General features: G+C 38.9%; 1 protein-coding gene across 2 annotated transcripts in view; it reads left to right on the forward strand.

The window, feature by feature from the left end:
* The first annotated feature begins 7,299 nt into the window (after positions 1-7,299).
* Positions 7,300-21,027, forward strand: part of Nlg-5 (neuroligin 5) — a 104,710-nt gene continuing 90,982 nt past the window's right edge. For both annotated transcript variants that reach the window (XM_083041489.1, XM_083041490.1), the window contains exons 1-2: positions 7,300-7,445; positions 7,579-7,622. The gene's annotated coding sequence lies outside the window, so the exon portion shown is untranslated. The remainder of the gene's footprint in view (positions 7,446-7,578; positions 7,623-21,027) is intronic.

Genomic DNA, 21,027 nt, shown 5'->3' on the forward strand with positions numbered 1-21,027 from the left:
ATCAACTTATCGAGACAGTTGTATTCTTTTTCTCGACTTTGCTTCCTTTATTTCGGTATCTTTCCATCGGTTTCATACGACGTCAGTTTTCCCATTCGCGAAGGACAATCTCAGTCTCACTCGTGATCAAAGTCTCCAGGCTCCCCTACGACAGGCCAATTCTCTTCCCTTATTCCCGGCTCTGTCTCGTCGAATCAGTGACAAATCCACCACGGTTCCAACAGCCAGCAGCCAGCGTGCCATCAGATATCGGTCGCCGAACAAACGACGAAAGGCCCCACGAGACCGCAAGACTGCAGGTATCTCAATATATATCCGTTGCGTATGTCCCGGATATATCCGGGCGTACGTTTGCTCGTACTCCTGGACTTTCCTCAACAAAGCCCAGGAGCTCCTTTCGTCCCGGCTACGTGGCCAAAGCCGGTATTTGGCATTTCCGTCGTTCTCGTTCACTGCCCTCCCTCGCTCCCCAGACTATTCTCCAGTAGGTGGTTAGTTGCGGACTCGTCGTCGCTCCAGGCACGAATCCTGCGGAACGAGATGAAACGAAACGGAGTAGGAATACGAGTACGAGAACGAGAGAACGGACGGACCAAACTCCATGTCGGGTATAGTCCGGAAGAGCGGGTGTGCTGCTCTCGCCACAGCGAACTGTTACCACTGCTCATCCATGGGCGGTATTAAGCGCGAACTCGAGCCGAATTTATCCCGGCGCGCGTGCTTGATGGTCTCATTATATGGCATCGAGCGTGACAGCGGACGGGGTGTCGGAAACACCGTAAACTGCATTGGCGATTACATCGTCGGAAACGCAACGGATCTGTCGTCCTTGCGCGTTTCACAGTTGAACGGCTCCTATTGGTAATATGGCGGAGAGAGATAGAGTGAGAAAGGGAGAAGGTTAGAGCACAGACGGATTGGAACATCGGCTACAAATGATTTGGAAATTACGACTCTCACTGTGAGAAGTAAAGAGGAACAGAGAGAGAGAGAGATGTGAGAAGGGCGCGATTCAATCCCTCTACCGGAATTCCCCTCGCGGTCGTTACGCCGGGATTTTCGGTCCCGATTACACCGTGGCGTTTCCAACCCTGGCTTCGCAAAACTTTGTTCCCCACTGTGTGTTACGACCAGTGATGAATCAAAAATGAACAGGCGACGTAAGTCTCGACGCCCACGGGCGATATCGACCGAGAACTTCGCTGGCGAATTTACGCTCGCATACTTGATGGCGCCTTTACATCATCAGTGAACTGCCGTCTGCCCGGCGACAAAGTTGCGCGCCGTCCGGCTTTAACGTTAATGATGCGCGATCACATCCCCTTTCCCGAACGCATATATACATACTCACACGTTCGGCAAAAGCGTTCGCGCGTAACATTACACAATGAGTGACCAAAGTTATTTACAGCACAGAGATATGGAGAGCAACATTGATTTTAACGATTTACCATTGATAGCGCGTTAGTATCAACATTTACTTAATTTTTTATAATCAAACGACCACATTTATCACACTGAACAATGCGAGATATTGATTCCGAATATATGTGTGTGTGTATTTAAGTTTATTTTTAATTAATTTATCGCGTTAATGTTATCTGAATTTACTGTAGTGTATTCTAAAAAATGTCTTTCTTTGCTCAGCATCTCTATGTACTAGCATTTTGTTTTTGACTTTTTTCTTTATTTTATTTAATATTTATCATTTTTATTATTTATATTACAAAGGGGTTTATCACAGAACTAAATAAATCATTTATCTACCTATCTGTATTCATTTCTGCGTTTGTTGATTCTCCGGAAAATTCGTGCTGTGGACAAATCTAAAACGAATTGAACACGAGAACGCGCGACGGGACAGAAATGGAAATCTACAGGGTGCCGGTACAGTCGTACGTTTCGACAAACTGCCATCCCATAGTGCGAAATTAAGCGCGAACTTTACCGATGAATTTACGCCCGCGCAGGATTTGATGGCGTCATTACGTCATGGCGCGACAGCGAGGACGAGGTCATAGAAACAGTCTTGACAAATTACATATCCCTATTACAGAGCTGGCGATACGATAGCGTTTACTCATTACCGGACAGATACAGTAACAATCGTGTCATTCTTTTGAAAATACGTTAGTACTTTGTAATTTTTCGAATAATTTTTTTTAACGTGTTATAAAAATTTGATTAGTTGCAACGATAAGTTGCATTATTAGCACATAAATATTTTCAGTAACGCAGAATTTACAGATAATAATCTCGACATTGCTCATATGGAGAGAGAATGTTATTTCTGAGATCTCTCAGTTTGATAGATGTGTTTGATAGGTTTTTATCGAGAAAAAGAATGTAGCAAACGATGCAAACTTACGATGCGTTACAATCAATTTTCGAGATATCGATGTTTAAAAAAAAATTGTTTTTAAATATATTGAGATTTTAAAATTTTTGGTAAGAAGTCATTTTCATAGAAGTTTTTCAGCAAATTTTTTAATATAACAAATCTAATTTTAATTTAATCAAAAATAGGGGATACTTGGATTAGATTAGAATCTTTTCGCAGAGGGGTACAGAGGGTGGAATACAGACGGAGCTTTTCTCTCGCCCACGCTTTCATTTTATAATACACACACATACACACACAATATTAAATTATTCCACTAAATATATTCTTTCTTAAATACATATAGTACTATCAATTGTTGTAGCGAAAGAAAATATTGCTGTTATTGCGAAAATCGATATCTCGAAAACTATGAATTGTAACGCGTTGTGATTTGCGGCATTCTTCTTTTGATAAAAAATCCTATAAAAATAACTTAGTAAATTGAAGTGTCTTAGCAAATAATATTCTTACCATTCGTGTAACTAATTGTAAGGGAAATCATATCGAACACTTATAAGATGAAAGATAAAACTTGGACAGTTTCTCTTTTGGTTGATGTATCACTAATCACTATGTATTTGTATGCTTCAAAAATAGTTATTTGAAATCGAATAAATTATTGAATAACTCTGTATATTTTTTCGAAACATTAAATATATAATTTTGTAGAGAATATGTAAGCGAGAGAATACGTGTGTATTCTCTTGGCGATGAATAGTTCAGTGGTATAGAGTGGCTGTCTACTGACAATGAAAGCGAAGTTTTAGGACCGAATCACGATAGAACTTCGATAAAATTGCGTGACATATATTTTTAAAGAATACTGACGTATATTCCATACATAGCTAAATCAATTTTATATCATACAGATTAAAAGAATTAAGAATATAGAGAAAATATTGCTAAACATTTAAAGAGATAAGAAAATTTAAATGACGAAAACTTTTTTAAAGGTAAATTAGCAATTTAGTAAATTAATAGCCTACTATCATACGTTTGCTAAAGATAATTCGCACTGTGAGAGACACACAGAGAGACGCAAACATTCCAATATTCCAGCAGAGAACTCTCGAGTGCGCTTTCTCCCATAAGAATACCCGCATAGGATAAAAGTCGCGCTCTGTATGTTGTTTTCTGCTACGCCACTCTTTCGAGTATTTCACTCGTTAAACTTGTTATCTCGTTTTCGCGAGACTCCAAGAATTTTCGAGGATGAAATAATCTCGTTGTGCCAGCACTTATTCTATAGAAACATGAAAATGTAACGCCAAGTGTTCCGTATTGCGACATTTTGTATTACACAATTCTTGAGAAATGATATGAAAAATAATTTTTCACATTATATATAACATTTCTCTATAAATTATCAAATTACATAAATGTGTATTTCTCTTTTATACACATATAATCTCTTTTATATATTCTCTTTTATATATATGTATAATAATAAAGTGAAACATAAAACTTTCATGTGAAATATCTCTTACGCACGTGTTGATAATTAAAAAGAATTTATGAAATACAATCAGAGAGTATATATCGCATGGCTAATCCTCTTTAACGTACTAGAAAATTAAAGCTGCGTTTTGGGTCGAAGAGCTTTAGACTAGTTTCGCTAGTTAAAACTTTGTAATCCCGCATCACACGTAATGGAGGAGTATACGTTTTAGCCGCGTGGACGCGGTTGGCTATATACATTAGGCGATATAATTGTATATGATTTCGTATTATATATTCCGTATGCCCGGTGTACGCAACATATTCGTAACGGTGCGTAAACCATGCAGAAAACAGAGAGAGAGAGAGAGAGAGAGACGCAGTCAACTTCTCTCTCTCTCTCTCTCTCTGTAATATGTACATACCACTCTCGAGAACAGTCGCAGCTTCAGTTTTAATCGCTTCAAGTAATCCGAACGTATTTGGGTCTTCCGTTAACGCATTTGAATCTCCTTTTCGGCTAATTCCAACGAGCGAAAATGGAATATACCGCGATTAAGTGCGTATATACATCTGTGTACATCTCATATCCCTAATAGCATAAACTGTTTTCACTGTGGCCGAGATTAAGCGGACACTGCGTGTCCGCGTAGTTGATGACATCATTATATCACAGTACAACAACAACGACCAGATCATAGGAACTATCTCAACACGCTGATGCGAACCTATTACGCCCGTATGCATTTTCGGTAATTCCCGTGCAAAACGAAATTTGATAGCCGGATTATCTCTCTCCTCGCCCTCGGAAGCTGGACATTACATAGACGTCATCTCGATAAGTCGCGCGTACATATACATATATAACAATAACTCACAGTGTACTATTTCTGCGACTGCACATACAGGAAAATCGATGAAATCTGCAAAAAATATTTTTCTCTTAACGAGCGACGTGTTCACTGTTGCGTTATATGTATGTGTATGTGTGTTACAACATACCCAACGAGCGTTATCTCGTGACGAAAAACTGGGCCGACGAAAAAGTTTGGTAAAAGAGAAAAAAAGAAAAATCGCTAAAAATTTCACTCTGATTGCGTTGACGTAATCGTGTTATTACTTTTCAAAGTACGTTTCCTCACAAACAGAAAATTGCATTCATTATCAAGTTTATTTTATATATACGCTTTTCTTTTGTTTATTTTTTTTTACGACGACCAAAGTTTTTCCGTAACTTTCCACTGAATCTTGAAGTTTTAACAATTGCATTACATTGGTTCTTTGTTATGATTATAAAAAGAGATTGCTCGGTGTATGGAAATTCTGCCGAAACTATATTAATGAAATAATGAAATAACGTTGGTTATACAGATATATATGTATGACTGAGTCATAAAAATCGTATTTTCAGCAATTTCTCACGGGGTGGCAAATGATGTTAACAATTTTTTTTTTCTCGTTTATCGAACGGGCAACGAAAAAATTGTTCACGAAATTTCGGCTTTCCTTTCTTCCGCACGATTGCACGCCGAATTTCTATATCCCGCCAGGGATACACGTTGCGTACTTTCACTTGTAAACGAGGCCGAATAAAACGTGGAAATGGAGGTTTATGGCCGACGGGCGATTCGGCGAGAGCTTTCAATTGCTATCCCGCAGATGAAATTAAGCTGAAACTTCCGGCAAATGCATGCGTCCCGGCATGTGCATACGACATTGCGTCGTATAACGGTAATACATGGATATTGGGCGCGCGAATAACATTTGCAGAAACCTACGCAGATATAAATTATTTTTAAACCCTATATAATTTTCAGTCTACTTCGTTAGAAACGACCAAGTTTAATCTTTAAACGCACTCGATATCAGTGATTTGACGATTTCGTTCTACGCGCGCTGACAAATCGGTCGATATATAGGTATAATAATGTAGTATCTGCTATAAATATATGTTTCAAGAATTACAAACGACATGATTAAGTCATCAAGTAAAAGTTACAGAATGATTTTCATCAAAAATGTTGTAAAAGCAGAACGAGTGTTGATATTATTACATTAAAGACACACATGTATCGTTATATATAGACATGAGATATAATATTTCATGCATTCTCTTATCTTAACTTATGCCATACTACTGAAAAAATTGTATTCTTATTTTAAAAATGTTCTACTTATTTTGAGAATATTTTGTTTCAAAATAGGCGTCTAAAAGGATCCTCTTGTCTTAAGAGAGGAATCCTTTAAAGATTAGTATCAGATATTTCTAATTTATAAAAATGTAGATGAAATAGAATTTATTTTTACATTAACAAAAAAGTATATTATTTTACAAGGCAAAGAAAGACCATAAAGAAAGCATAGATATAGTATTAAACATGTAGATTTTGATATACTAGAACAACCCAGCGTTACGCGTGCGCCATTCTTCGGTTTTGTATTAAAAAAAATGATATTTAAAAAAAAAATAATATAAAGTTTATTTAAACTCGATTAATATTTTTTTACAGAAATCAGTTGATTAAAGCGTTAATTTACTAATTAAATTTTTAAATATAAATGTTATAAAAAATTAAAATAATATGTTGTAAATATATAATATGTTATAATACCTTTTTTCGATTAATATTTTTTGACAGAAATCAGCTGATAACTGTCAAAAATATTAATCGAGTTTAAAGTATTATAACATATTATTTTAAATATATTATATTATTTTAATTTTTATAACATATGATTTTAAAAATTAATTAGTAAATTAACGCTTTAATCAGCTGATTTCTGTCAAAAAATATTAAGCTTTGCTAATTAAATATAGCTTACATATTTATATTTATATTGTGTATGTTATAATTTGCTAATTAAATTTTAAAATAATAATATGGTAAAAGTTATAAAATAGTAATATGTTGTAAATAATATGTTACAATACCTTATTCTCGATTAATATTTTTCTAAAGCTATATCTTTTCGAACGAATCTCCTTCGAGTTTTAATTAATTATTAATATTAAGTCATGTATATAGTATCGCGCGCGCGTTATTAGAGTGAAGTTGCCGATGTTTGTAGCCTCGGCCATTACCGAAACGCCGCGAGTATCAGGCAGTTGGAGCTGCGTCCCGCTGTGATTAATTAGTAAGCATAATCGTTAGAAACCATTTCTAACCTTTGTATTGTAATATTTATCAATCGCATATCATAATTTCAACGTTAATATGTAGTCGTAATTGTTCGAAACGCATATTTCGTGAAAAATTCGATGCAAAATCTCTTGCCAACATAACCCAACTTAATCTGTTGTCGCGCGCGCGAATATGTTGCGATCCGTGGATATATCGTTAATTCTAGCTTACATATTTATATTGTGTATGTTATAATGCGAAATAATAAGATTATTCTAATATATGTATGTATTTTATTTGTTACAGGTAGCATTGCGATACACAGTGCGATTCACGCGTCGTGTCGGGAGTGCCGTGTAAAGTTTCGCGTGTCGGGAGTGCCGTGTAAAGTATCGGGCGATCGTAATTATTCGTATTTTCGCGAGTGTCGTAAGTGCTCCCATGAACTAAGAGAGGAGGAGGAGGCCCGGGGAGGCATCGGGCAACAACGGGGCAACTGTGAGGTAAAACCTAAAAACATTTTTTCTAAACATTGAGATATTCGACCGTTTCTACATTTTCAAAACACCTGTATACACACATACACCCCCCCCCCCCCACACATATATATACATAATTTGAATATTTTTTTTTCAGATCAATGTATGCTGTGTACTACAATTCCGCTATTGCACGGACCGGTGAGTGAGAAATTGTTCATTTCGAGTTAAGAAAATATTATAACATCCATTTCTTAAAAATACATATTAAGTCTATTCTCGCAATATTGTTGCATCTTTTCCGTTTATTGACTGTTTCGATTTGCATTGTGCGTTATATTCGTAGCATCGAGAGGCTTTCGCGAAAGTTAGTAGTTTGACAGTTTGTTCAAAATAAAATAAAATAAAATAATATGTTTTAAATAATATGTTATTATAATACTTTAAATTTTTTCTCGATTAATATTTTTGATAGTTATCAGCTAATTTCTGTCAAAAAATATTAATCGCGGATAAGGTATTATAATATATTATTTACAACATATTACTATTTTATTTAATTTTATTTTGAACAAATTGTCAAACTGTTAACCTCGCGATGACAGCCTCTTGATACTATGAATATAACGCACAACGCGAATCGAGACAGAGGCAACATTACTTGCGAAAATCGACTTAACATGCCTTTTTTAGAAAGGGATAGAACATGAGGCACAATACCTGGATCCTAAACGATTAAATTTTGTTATACAAATTAGATTACATTATTAGGCTACGTTACTTGTGAACACTTCTCTTAAGTTTTTTCTTTCCAACCGCTTATTAACTTTATCCATTCTTTTAATAAAACTAAAACCATTCAGTGACAAACACTGCATTGTATAAATTGCAAGACTATAAATATAATATACATTACTGCAATAATATGATCGTATAACATCAAATGAAGGAAATGATTCGCATAAAAAACATGTTTTTTTTTATTAATAAAACCGTTTGTTATTAAGAATATATTTTTAGTTTTAGAAAATATTCTAGAAACGCTTAAGAATATCTCAAATACTTAAGAAAAATTCTGTAATATGCAATTCTCTTACTTGTATTGTACTCAACATCGCATACTTGAGACGTAACCGAAAGCGCTCCCAACACACAATAACGTTTTCCAGTTAACGATTAATAACACGGAGGTTCAAATAATGCCGTCAACGAGTAACAGTAAAGTTTCTTTACGCTTTGACGATCGTGACGCCCGTTCGTTATATACATTTGTCCCTCGATTTTCACAGCGTTGCGTTTCAGAGCCACTACCACATCGGGAAAACACGCCTTATACGCGACACTCTAAACAGAGTATCACGCGAACACGAATACAGAAAGCCTATGGCGACGATATGGAGAAGCGCGGATACGAGAGCAAGAGTAATAGAGAATGGCTCGGTTTGCTTCCGTAAACGGCTTCCTCGCGCAAGCAATATTAAGCGGCCTCCCCCATTTCGCGCAATTTATGCCCGCGTGCTTGACGCGTCGTCGTCATCGCTTAATAACGAAGATAAGATCGCTCGCAAGTCCCCCCGAGACAAATTGAAACATCAAATTCGCGAAATCTTTATTATTCCGCAGCTCTTCGTCGGCCCGGAGGCGACGAATAGCACGAACGTCGAAAACGCAATTCCGCTCTCTCTCTCTCTCTCTCTGTATGTATAATATACATACTCCGAACTATTGTGTTGAAAAATATTAACCCTTTCGGTACAGCTAAATCTTTATTTTGTAAAAAAAAAATTCAAAGAGTCTGCGATTTAATGAAAAATTGTCACGGTTTCTTATAAAAATATATATCCATACTTTTCGTCGACGTTGTAATAATTTTGCAAGAGTTCGTCGCACGCTGTAAAGTAAATAATTGATGAAGTAATTATTAACTAGCGAAATTTTTTTCACACCGAATATAATAAAATTATGTGAAAAGGTCGTGCAAAGCAAATTAGAACAAGGTAGAAGAACCATTTTTACGACCAATCAAATTTTCTACATTTTGCAGCTTTTTATTCCAGCCGCTACAATCGCCTTGCTTTTCCCAATCGATGGTTATCAAATTTTCATAATTGAATATCGTTGCAAAAAAAATTACTTTTTTACCGTTCGTCAGCTCACTGAAATACGGTTTTGCAGGCTTTTCGAAATAATCGAGAGACCGACTTTAATGCCCGGCACGTTGCTCCTACCTCAATTTACGCTATACCATTTTGCAATTTGTTGCGTGGAGGTAATTGAATCTTCTCGTCTCTCTCGCTCTCTTTCTGCCTCTCTTTCTCTCACTCGGCCACGGATGGATAAACACTCTGACGTAAACTTGCAATGTCGGGAGTACATCGATTCCATCGAGGAGGGGTTATTTTCGCATTTAAGAGCGACCTATTTTTGAAGGGTTTTGATACTCGAACGCTCGCAACCGTAAAGGATGGTCAGCCCTTTTCTGGTTTTCGTCGAGTGGAAGGTCACGAGAGTTTCCGATAGTTCAACAAGTGTTCTTCAGTCGTCAGCAAGTGGCAATTTTCCCTCCGTTATCCGGTTTGAACTGTACTATTTTTGCAACTTACATGCTTTAGCAAATGTTTGTGCATATTATAATAACATTCTTGATATTGCTATATCGCGTGATACTTTATATGTTGCTACAGTGATGTTAGGAAATTGCATTTAAAAGTCGGAGAGAATTTAATTCGATTTCTCGGTACAGAGAAAATTTATCTTATTTTATTCTTACGTTATTTACGCTATTTTAATTATTATTTTCATTATTATGTATATCAAACGACGATTATTTTCTATTTTGGCCTTTCGATAGCATCAAGAAATTTTCTACACTACAATATCACAGCCGTTGCGTGATATAGCGTATCGCTTTTCCTTTCAATTTCCGGTTTAAAATGTATTTATAAGCCGTATTTGCGCTTGCACTGCTATTTCCCGATTCCCAAAGAGCTTTGCTCGATACAACGACGAGTAGCGGCTGTTAATTAAGGCTGCAAGTAAATACAAAATCGGTAAAATTGTATTTTGGGTTGTACGGGCGCGAATTTACACACGGCAATTACGAGAGAGCAGCTGCGACATTATATCGTCGGTACCTTAACGCATTCTTAGCAAAGTTTATTCTTCTCACCGAACGTCGTGAAAACCTTGCTCTCAAATGGCGATTTTCCTTTCAGTTTACGACCTTGCCTCGAGATAATACACGCGGCTCGCGTCTTAAAGACGCTGGAATGGTCTGACCAAAGCTGGACTTAACCACTGTGAGCAACATAACTAACGTTCGTGACACTGAAAAAAGTGTAAAGCTTTTACAAAAGTTTCGCTGCAAAAACATGCAAGATCCTGATAGTAGAATCTTTTTTTTTTTTATTAATAGCATAATATATAATTATCTCGATTTTTTAAATATTGCGATTATAATAAAACATTATTCTGAAAATTCTTTTAATTTATTTAAAGCTAAATGGATTTAGCAAAAATCTTTGCACATTAAGATAAATCGTAACATTTTGTTTACACAAGATTTAAATCCGAAAAGACACATAGACACACCCACACACTAATTCAGCCATGTCGTCGATAGATCGATCACCGGTGTCCATTGTGGGCTGTTCGTCAGGCCTCCGTCATAGCGTCCGAAAGTGCGATAAAACAAAGTATAGAGAGTTAAGGGTGTGGGGAAAGGGGTGGGAGAGGGTGCACACGTCGCCGTCGAGATTTAATACTATTTGCCTGGTTCGTGCACGGGATCCACCTACCTATCTACCCAGCAGCGCGCGATATCTTTCGAGCCGATCCCACACCATATACACACACTCACACACACGTACCCTCCTGGTACCGGAAAAAGGAGTAAATACGGAGTAAATACAACAAAGGGGTGGGCAGGTTTAGATGGTTTCCGTAAACCGCTTTCCCGCGGGCGATATTAACGGGCGGGGAGTTTCGGGAATTTATGGCACTAAAGCTCTGCGTGCTGAACGCGCGCGCGCGCTTGCAACCCTTGAGCCTCTATATACCAAAACCCGTTAATACCAAAGACAAACTCGGCGGTGGCTGTGCTTGCGTCCGGGGGTGCTTAGGAGGGTCCGCGCGAGTGCTTTCTGCCGGAGTTCTTCGTCCCGGGGTCAACTTGGGTCATATTTGCACAGCGCATCCCAGACTCTTGGAAGGCGCGCGCGCTTGTTCGCCAATGGTGGAAGGAATCGTCGGGCGATGAGGGGTGTGTTAGGAGGTTTTAGGAGGAACGGATTGAAATTTATCGGAGCGGCCAGTCGTTAAGGCGAAACTCCGTTAACGACTGAGGAGCTTCTGAAGTTTCAGAATGCGGGCGGCGTGCCTCCGGCTACGAGAACCGGCGAACGACGAGCATTCATTACGATCGATTAAAGTTACGACCAAAAGTTCCATCAGCATTTTTTGTCACTGGCTCATCACCCAGCTGATGATTGACAAGTTGATATCCTCGCGACACGATTAACGCCGGACGTTGAATCGTCTCCCTTAGCCGTGCAAATAAGTGGGACAAAGCAATGAAAATTTTAATTTTAATTTTACAAATAATTTTTTTCCGTTTATTATTCTTTGTATTATCCGTTATCATTTTTATACACAGAGAATGAAATTGTGGGTTAGGAAGTAAAGTCTTTGTGAGTTAGAAGGTGGAGTCTTTGTGGATTAAAGTCTCGTCTCAATCTTAGTGTAAATCGAGCCGCAAGTGAGATTTCGCGATTCACCCCGTCGAGACTTTTATTCATTCCCTTTGTACACCCTCCCGAAAAGTAAAATTGTTACCAGTTTGAAATTTCTTTTCGCCGGGTGCTTCCAATTGTGCCGCGGAGAACTCAAATTTATATCATCGAAGTAAGATTTAAAGTGATACATAATAGATGTACTTCCTGCTGTGTTCTTTTAATGCTGCAGCCGGTGTGTTTAACTTGAATTTTTGTTTAAAGATATTTTGTTTAAGTGTTTCTTTTATATATTTGCATACATAAAAAATGCGAGGATAATAAATTGGAAAGCAAGCCGTCGTAAAAAGAAATAAAATCAAACAATGTTATTAAAAAAAAAAGATATAAAAGAAACATATATCTCGAGGGATAAATTTTTTTCAAAAGAGTTGAGAAGTTCTGTTTTATTCGTTGACATTTAATATTAACTAATATTAGTGAAGAATGAGTCATTTTACTGAATCGGACTATGCATCGCGCTAATGTATTATGCACATATAACAGAGGGATTTATTCGGATTTCACAACAGCACAAAAGTTGGCTGAAACCATTGAGTGCTCGCGAGCAGCTAATTAAAAGCAGAAGCAGAAACAATATAGTATATTCGGAAACCGCGTTCACCGGTTAATATAGACGAGATGCATTCCACTGATGAGCTCTCACAATAGTGGAATTATCGTCGAATGATTTTACATGAGTCCAGTTGACAAATCTGTTAAAAAGCTTATCATTCCCGCGAATGGGGAACGAAAATATGATCGGTCGTGTAAACTCAATTGTCTCGGGAGAGCATCGAGGAAAATAATTGGTTGTTTCATAAATGCACCCGCGGAGAATAACCCATTTGCGAATCCGGCCGATAAAACGCGTGGCCGGTGCTGTCAGTTTAGCAGAACGTTTTATGGAACCGATGGATGTATCTCGGAAATTTATATCGGTGCGCTAACACCAGTTCATTAATTGGGCAAATTCGAAATCTCGTTAAATCTCGGGGATTTTAATTATCTTAATTTTATTCGCGCATTAGCATTACGATATCATAATAACGAGTAACCCGCGCGCTGCACAATTGTTGGGTTGATTCGTAAATAAGTTTCGCCGTAGATAATTATTGATTGTAAATCACTTCTGAAAAACCATGAATTTTTTAATTAAAACAAAAAAACTACGAGTACAAGAAAAATTGCAAAAAAAGAAGCGACTAGCCATCATCGCAAAATCGCAAAAATATGATTTTGCTATATGACAATGTCCAACTTTATACGGTTAAAATAACTCAGGAAAAAATTCTGGAACTATCTGGTTCTACTTCATTTTCCTTATTTTCTGGATCTTGCCCAATCAGATTTCCATCTGTTTGTCACTCGAAAATTTAAATGAAATAAGAATATATAATAGATTAATATTTATATAAATAAAATTTTAAATGTAAAAATTCAGTTTGTTAAGTAAAACGGAATTTATTTATGGATCAACCCAATATTTTTTAAAATATCGTAATACACAAGAATCAAGTGTCGCGTCATTTCCAGACAATCCTCGCGGTAAAAGTAACACTAAATCGTACATATACGCGTAGGGTGTCCGACTGGTACAGCATTCTCTGATTTAATGGAATCCACTCGTGTTCTCGATTTTCGCCTTGTTCGAGGTTTAAGGAACAGTAAATCCACCCTCGTAGAGCGAGAATTGCCGTCCATACTCGCTAGACAAGAAGAATCGCTCCTCTTATCAATTATTGATTTTCAGTGCTTTGGACTTCCGAGTGCTTTAAGCTATCCTTTAGTAGCTAAATCCGAGCATTCCAAAATTTCCAATTGCTTGTTCGGGATCATCGAACATGTCGCACTTTTAAAAAGATGCTTCCGTAATTATTTATAATTAATAAATTCTATAAATTTTCACGAATACTGAAAAATTACACTTAATTGCGAATATTAAAAAATATTTTTTATCACTTGTACACAATTTTTATGGTGTTGATTTTTATTTGAAAAATCAAATTTTTTTTACATTTGTAGCAGGATCAATGAACATGCATTTGTATTGGAGAACATTTTTCCACTTTCGCGTGTGTGATGAAGCGACGCGATAGAAATCGTGATTTACAAGATGTCAGGCGAATCGGTTCCGGAAGACCTCCGTTAAAGCACGAGCGATTGGCCGTGTATGAAATAAACATGAGAGAGAGAGAGAGAGAGAGAGAGAGAGAGAGAGAGAGAGAGAGAGAGAGAGAGAGAGGGATGGAGAGAGAACATCCTCTCCGCCCACGTTATTACTTCTCCGGGTATCGCTCGTGCACTGGCTTACTACCCATTAGCGACGCTCTAAGCCATTTAATCGTACGGTACACCTGCCTTTCCGCGAAGTCTCTTAACGTAAATTAATTAAGGTACCCAGACCAGACTTTTACCGCGGGAAAGTAGCTATGCCGGGTTATAATCAAAGTTTCTTCGCGAACCAGAGGGGGATGAAGGCGGATGGGGCAGACGGACGACAGGCTTGAAAACTGCTGCGGCGGGTGGCGCAAAGTAAGTAGAAGGGGGATAGACGTCGACGAGAAAGAAAAGAAGAATAAAAAAAGACTAGCGCGTGTCGGGAGACCTCTACAGGGGCGGCGTATAGAATCCGGATGAAAGAAAAAAGAACGCGCGCAGCATTACTCAACCTCCATTGGATAGAAATAATGGCTCACATAAAGGAGTCCCCGAGTCCCCTCTGGAATAGACGACGAAACGTTGGCGTGTTTTCTCGCTGTACACTGGTCACTTGGCCGCTTATCCGTTCTCGCATACGCGCGCGTACACACATACTCCCACATACTCGTTTTACCTTCTTTTTTGCTGCAAAGCACCGCGTGATGTCGAGACACGTGCAAAGTCCTCCCGGTATATTGTGTCTCACAAAATTGGCCGACCACGTACCCGGCGGGGGAGGCGTGGGGAGGCGAGGGGACTGTAAATCGCGAACAAGAAGAAAGCCCCTTGTGCACCGTTACTCGTTCGGGCATGTTTGCGAAATAGCTCGAGTGTTACTTGCGGAAAATGCGATACAATACGATGCTTATACACATACAAACATACGTAGGCAAGTCGGAGTCAAAGGGCGCGTTTTATCGAAACTGCGGGGCGTCCGACCGATTTTCTCTGTAAATAGAAAACAGTCGTGTCGCGTCCGATAGATTTTACCTTCGAGTCGCCGAAATTACGAGTACCGTGAGTGCTCGCGCCCGATGTTCTCTCTTTTTTTTTTAACGTTTTATTAAGCGACGCGTTCAAATACCCTAATTTTTAAATTGCTATCGAAAAGAACTTCGCGATTAGGTATTCTCGAGAGGCTTTTCGCCGGCATCCCTTCAAGCGACTTATTTCGGCAAATTAAAGCGTTCACGGCGAGAGGACGTTTAATCACACAGTCTCCTTCTTCAGCTCTCTCGTTCAATGAACTTGAAGTGATCGTTAAACCAATCGGCCGTTCCAACATAATTGCAATTAATCTCGACGGAGCTTTTCAAAACACTTGGACACGGTCGGCCGGGACCGTTTGCGACATGGCGCGGCGTTAACCTCCGGATCTTTCTTTTTCGTCCATTACATTAAATTGCGCTCGTTACCGTTATTAAGCGCCACTCACGCTCCACTTTCAAAGACCGCGCGGCGCGGCACGTCGGTCGCGGGGGCGAATTACATTAGATTATAATTACACATTCGCTTAACAAGCGCTTGTTAGCCCGCTGTCGCGACACGGTAGGGTATACGAAATTTTTCGCGTAATTTTCCTTCTAACGGTGTACTGGCAATAAAATTTATTTTACACCACGAAGGTCGTTGATAAACATGCGACAAATCAACGCGCTTTTGTGTGTAATAACGTAATAGAAGTTGGTATACCCCTCATATTATGATATACTGGTGTAATTTTCGTTGCACTACGCCATGTAAACTCTTGTACAATGTTGTAAACACGAGAGAATCTTATTAACAATAATGCAATTTCTCCAACTAAATAAGGAGTAACAATCTTGTGCAATCTTATTTAATATCTTATAGGCAGAATTAAGGTAACTTTACAGTTTCTTACAACCTGAATGTTACGTGTACGAGTACGGTCGTACTTACATAAATTTTAAGAACGAATGTTGGAACATTTATAATGTGACTTCGTGACCCGCGGGAATTAATTACGTCAAGTTGCGTGGTATATTTAATCAAATCTCATTTGCGAGCTGCAATGACAGAGTTAGATACACAACGTAACGTTTACGATTGCAACAGTAATTATGAAATTTTTCAGGACTTTATTAAAATTCCTCTTGTTTGACTGACTCGCGTTCAACGCTCCGTAAATTCACTTAACCGTTTTTGATTCAAAAGAAATATTAATGAACATCGGATACATCAAAGACTTCCTCGGTGTTTTCGCTAGAGAGAAAGACTGTCTGTGAGCTGGAACTTTATTTACATCTGCCTTAGGAAGAATCCTCTCAGGATACAAAGAGAGGGAGAAAGGAAGAGAGACTCCAAATTTGTCGAAGTATTATCATTAAAATCCCAATACCAATAGTGAACCACATTATGCATAAAACATCTGATACTACTTATGCAATCACGAATTTATGTATAATTTATGTAAATTTATAATTTTACAAATGTGTGCAATTACACAAATTTATGTAAATAAATAAATTTAATTACATGTAAATATGTCGCGAATAATGAGAGTCGTTATCTGATGTTTTGTTTGGCATTCGACGATGATGAGTAAAGTATCTTTTGATAAATAAAAAAAAATTTTCCCATGATCGCGCAATTTTTCTAAACCGTTCTCGAAACCGTGATTTCTATCGTTCTCATCATCGTGGCAACAAACGAAAACATCAATCGGACAAACAAAGCACGCGAGATATTCGAGATTTAGAAAAACAATATACGTGCGATACGAGAGTTCAGGATGAAGGGATTTCGTTTCTTCTCTTTGCATATAGTTCGACCATCAAGTCGGCTCGCATATCGAGAACAAATTGCATCGGTAGGATTTTAATTGCAATCCGCGATCCAATCGGCGCGATCTAATTGTGACAATTATCGCACGCGTGGAGACCTATCACAGCTTTGAGTTTGGCTTTCCCATCCTCGTTCGTCGAAAATATCTCACGTTTAAATTATATCCGGTCATTGCCTCTCCGTGCATACGATCGATAAACAGGTCCACGCGCGATTTACTCCGTAATTTATTGTAACGGCGAAAAAATCGACCGCACGGGGAATCGCGGCTCATTATCAACTGCATAGCGACCCTTATCTTTCTGCCATTGAAAAATTTCTGAGAACAAAAAATGGCGCGGAGAAATAGAATTAAAATTTTATCTTAGATAAATTGTATAAATTATACATCTTCTGCATATAGGACAAAAAAGAATTAGCTTGTTCGGCGGACCTAAATTACCCTGTTACACACTCTCTATACATACTCTGATGCTAATCCGCAATATTACGTCGTAAACTCCGCAATATTACGTACCTTCTCGTAGCACGGTCGTCTTACCATTAATTATCCAACTTTATCAGTCATCGAGGAATACTGTTCGTGACAGTAACTCCACTTGCCAGCCCGCTCTTCCCGCGCTTTGGCTGCTTCGGACGATCAGCGTACAAATAAGTGTCTGGCGCAACGCGCGCGACAAAGCGTCCGCATCTCTGAGAGCCGATAATTACCTTCCAGACAATTTAGCGCGTCGCACATTCATGGCAAGCGACGACCCGATACTCCGTCACAGACTCCGACATTAGGAGCTAACTAGGACGCGTAATCTAGGATCCGCAGCAGCCGCAGTACGCTGCTGTGCGCTCCCGCTCTTATCAATATATCCAAGATAGAGGATATTACCCCTCTGTGCAGGATCCAAACGCTAATAACGGGACTCGGTTTCGCCACTCGAGCGACACACTGTAGATGTTGTTCGCGACCTCGCAAGTCGAGCGTATATACCCTCGTCGTTGGGATCAGTAGGGCGGAGCCACGACCCTGAAAATCGGCGAGTTTCGAGCTGCGGCTTCCGACTCTCTCGGCATTACCGCAACTGCGAGAAACAGCGGCAGCGGCAGTAGCAGCAGCCCGCAGGGATTACACGAACCGCCGCGGGCGATGGAGGCCGATTGCTTGGCAAATAGGATTGTGCAGCCAAACAACTACTGTCTGGCAGTTACAAGAGATTGTATCGCGTTACAATTGCACACTGCATATGCAGACCCGTTCCGTCGCGCATCCGTTACGGGTTCTTCGCGTATTTGCATTCGTCGCCTGCAATATGTCGCCCGCTAATAATAAAGCCGGCCCAGGTCCTCCTTCGCGAGGGAACAAAGTCCGCGGCAAAGTCGACGAAGGCGGCGACGGCGGTGACCCGCGCTCCTGAATTTCTGAAAGACCGGATTTCTCCTCTCTCGCGGGAATATATCGACTCTCTATATATATATACTCTTCGTTTTTCTCGGTGCACCCGTCTCGAGGCACCCACCCGAGCAGCTTTTCCCCCGTGATTCTCGATGTCGCGCGAAAATTTCAGCCCGGCATTTCCTACCCCCTCCGTCCCTTCAGTCCCCGAGCCACGTCAAATCGATATATTGGCCCGGCTATGCTTGCCACGCGGTTACGCGGCTGTTCTTTACATCCCGAAGCGACGTTTTATTTTTCAACGGAAGTCAAACATTTATACTCGTCGAGAATTTATTTAAAATTTTCGAACGGCCATCGATTTATCACGTACCACGCGAGCCGCAAGAAAACTACTGTATAAATTCTAAGATGACAACGTGTTTGAATATCGAAAAGTTTTCTCCGACTGTGTTGCGACCTCTTTCAAACTTCTCTTTTCCGTTTTCAGGTCGTGGCTCAATTAAATAAAAAAATTAGTAGATATACGAATGAATAATTTTTATTATACCGAACATGAAGTTGCGCTTTGATACTTTTCTTATACTGGCAGCGCGAATACGAAGCAGAGACAGTGCTTTAACTAGGGATGGGATCAAGTTTAATATATACTTAAAAATTCGAGTCGAATCAAATAAATAATCAAACTTAATTTTCTAGGATTTGAATAATACTCATAAGAAATAATATTTCATATATCGTATTTGCAAAGTATCGAATCGAATCTGGAACAATCATATTTGAATTTTAGATTGAGTACATGCAAGGTTCGAAATAGTACTTATAAAGAACAAAATCTTTTACAAGTAGTACTCGAACTCTAAGATAAAAAAATCTATTTATAATATTTGCTACACACGCGACACGCAAATTCCTCATCTCATTCATTCATCTACCTCTATTTTCTTTCACTCATAAAAGACTCGAACATACTTGATTCGAATGTACTTCGAAATACTGCTCTTGTTTTTCGAAGTACTTATAGAGAGCTCGAACCTATCTCGTTCGGGTTTAAATATAAATTTGAAAATGTTATACTTCTTTTCGAAAGTTCGAAACCATAAATAAATTCGAATGTACTTATAAGATACTCAATCACTAGCTTTTAACGTGCCAACGGTGGCCGGGTCTATCTACTGACGACGGCAGTATCAAACGTGATTTACAGTATGTATAAATCTAGCAGCTGCTATTCAATGGCGAAACTCGACGAAAAAGCAGCGAATAATAAAAGCGACGATATTATTGTTACAGCACCGTTGCACACGACTCTGCGCGGATTCGCAGATACGTTTCGTGTCTCGTAGAGGCGCGCCGCGCCAATTTTCTGGCAGGCGAGAGAGAGATTCGCGGCCGTAATAAACCAACCGTCCATAAAGAAACAGTAACGTACCATTATTTTCTGCCGTACATATTCAATCCGTCCTCTCTGTCCTAGCCACGGTGGCGAAGCTGTATGCTACATATATCGTATCTTCTGTCGCCTCCGGCTAGGCGCGCGCAAGAGAGACACGTTACAATAGTTATAAAAACGGATATGCGAAAACAATATATGTCTCTGTGTGCCAGTCAGAATATATAACCACGATAGTTCTTCAACGAGGCGATAAAAATCGTGTACGACTGTCTATCGGCGGTTTTGAATTAGAAACATCTTCTTATCTACTGCATCCCCATAATATCGATATATCCTATGCTATATAAAATACAAAAAAGTGTTTTCCCGTAATGTCGATAGTGAATTTAGCTACCATGGGCTTTAATGATTTGAGATGGACTTGTGTTTCAAAAAATTTGAAATTTTTTATTTATATATTTCTATTTCATTTCTATTTCTTTTCATCAAACTTTTGTAACATTTTTCATACATTCTATTTTTAAAAAGTGTAAAAAGAGAAATAAAAATATATGAACAAAGAGATAGAGGGAGAGAGAGAAGCAGAAAGCGGAGTAATTCGCTATATACAACCTGCAAGGATTAAACAGTCCACCGTAACCGTACGGACATGAATTATAGCGATCATCATCATAGACAATACGGTCTCACAATGGAGATTCGGTTTGCGACCAGCAAATATCATAGGGAAGCATTCTCAGAGGAGAACAGCATATGCACTGGTCCAGGATCATTTAGGTGACCCTGAGGCTTCGAGGGGAGGTAATGCTTACAAAGCATGAGATTGTTGGTGCGAGGAGACAACGGATATCATGACCGCTCATCTTGGTAGTCGGATCACGAGGATGGTGACTATCAATTCCTATGTCTCTCTCTCCCTTTTGCCATTCTCTCCCTCTCTCTCTCTCTCTCTCTTTCTCTGTCCTTTTCTTCAGCATTCTCGGAAATCGTGCATCCCACGATCTTAGCTTAGCAGCTATCTATATAAGTCGTGAAACACAAGCTTCA

This window comes from Prenolepis imparis, unplaced genomic scaffold (genome assembly GCF_030444845.1).
Source record: "Prenolepis imparis isolate NDT839.2.m4 unplaced genomic scaffold, iyPreImpa1.0 SCAF_7, whole genome shotgun sequence".
Lineage (NCBI taxonomy): Eukaryota > Metazoa > Arthropoda > Insecta > Hymenoptera > Formicidae > Prenolepis > Prenolepis imparis.